At 37.0% G+C, this 1823-nt stretch overlaps 1 long non-coding RNA gene across 1 annotated transcript; it reads left to right on the top strand.

The window, feature by feature from the left end:
• The first annotated feature begins 6 nt into the window (after positions 1-6).
• Positions 7-1587, top strand: LOC106293636. The gene is made up of 3 exons (XR_001260568.1): positions 7-664; positions 887-1034; positions 1246-1587. It is a non-coding gene; the product is annotated as an uncharacterized LOC106293636 (long non-coding RNA).
• Positions 1588-1823: the final 236 nt, after the last annotated feature.

Below are 1823 nucleotides of genomic sequence, written 5' to 3'. Positions count from 1 at the left end.
AACGCTTTGTTTTCTTCCTTCTTGTTCTAGTTTTCTCATGGATCCCCTTCTTTCATCTCATATATTCATATCTTGGTGATTGATTTTACAGAAGTTAAAAGAACAAGCATACAACAATGTTTAATTTTTTTTAAGAACCTTTAACTAAGAAACTAGCATTGAAGCACAAATTTTAGGTGTTTCTTAACAAAAGTTCTTAAAATTATATTTATTACTAAAAAATTATTAAGAACCCCATTAAGGGTTTTAGGAATAATCATGCTCTAAGACCCTGGTATTTTATCAGACGAAAGTTCCAGAAAACTCAAAACGTCGATTGCTTCTCCGTAACGTCTCCTCCTTGCATTGATACGTTCTTTACTCCCAACTTCTGCGTGATTAACCCACTTTTCCCACTCTGCATCATTCAATTGACCTCATCGATGAAGCTTCGAGTACAAATATCCCATCTTCCAGCGATGAACAACACAACTTTGACTTAGCGGTTTTGACTTAACTCGGCATGACGTCTCTCTCGCAGGTTATGTATCAGAGCCTTCTTTTTCATCAGTTTAGAGTTGGAAGATGATTATTTGTTTTTTTTTTGTTCTTGGTTTCATAGATGTTACTAGATAAGCAAGCCATGAAGACAATTCTTCTAGAAATTCCTTCCCTTGCCAGATAGGTTAGCCATCTCATAATACCAATTTACGGATATGTATCTCTGCTGGTGTCTCTATTTTCTAAAAAAAATTTGTTATTGATGTTATCTGAGCATGAAGCATTTTGGTATCATAATGCCTTTGCTCAAAAAAAAAAACACAGTTGGTATCATAAAGTATTTGTGTTTCAGTATGCTATTGTATATACTTTAGCCTTTTAAATCTGAAGTTTGTGATAATTGCAGACGACTTCAACTGCTGCCAGCTACTGGGAATTTGTGAGTGTGAAATAAGCAGAGCTAAAGCACTTCTTAAGATTCAGTGGCAGACACTTATCATGCATTGTTTCCAGAAGGAACTCCCATAGAGTTTCAACGCATCTTGGAACTCAAAGTGATTTTAATTCCCAGATTCTCTAATAACCAATTAGCTTGAAGGCAGAGTCCTGTCTACAATATCATCTATTTGAAAGTCATGTTACATTCTCACGTGACTGAGTCTAGATAAAAAGGACCATGGCACCATCTTTAACACATAGATATGTATATATAAATATTTGGATTGCCGGACACTAACTCTGAAACATTTTGTGGTGTTGATGCAGGGTCTTAAGAAAGCTGATCAGCAGATCATACTTGATGATTTCAACAAGTATGGCCCAGGGTTGACATAGCCCTCTGTTTCAGGGGCAATGCCACAAGTGGTTCAAATTTACCTGCACTGCTGCTGGTAATCACTAATCCGGGTATAGCAGATGGGTTTATAGCAAGCAAAGATGTGTTAATGAGGGAGCAGCTCTTGGCAGAGGAGCTGCAACCTCTGGCTTTAATAAGTTCATTGAACTTACCGAAGCAGCCAAAGACCTCAAAGATGGAAGTTTATCACAGTGAATGCTTAACTCATTCTCTCTCTCTCTCTCCTTTAATAGGACAAACAAGCATTCTTCACCTGGATTAAACCAGGCTCATCAGCGACTGCAGTAGGAGCTTGAAAGCTCCATCTCTTGAGTTTCCAGAGTACATCAAACAGAGAGGATATGATCTCCATGATGTTCAAGCATATTTGAAGGTTTTTTTCCTTTGTCAATGATATGTGTTTTTTTGTGTGTCAAAACCCTTTGTCAAACTCTAATTCCTGTAACACAAATATTCATTGTATATGCTATAAAGACGCATGCTTTAG

This window comes from Brassica oleracea, chromosome C5 (assembly GCF_000695525.1).
Source record: "Brassica oleracea var. oleracea cultivar TO1000 chromosome C5, BOL, whole genome shotgun sequence".
In the NCBI taxonomy this organism is placed as follows: Eukaryota; Viridiplantae; Streptophyta; class Magnoliopsida; order Brassicales; family Brassicaceae; genus Brassica; species Brassica oleracea.
Note: the sequence above shows the minus strand (reverse complement) of the source record. Positions and strands in the feature narration are given on the sequence as shown.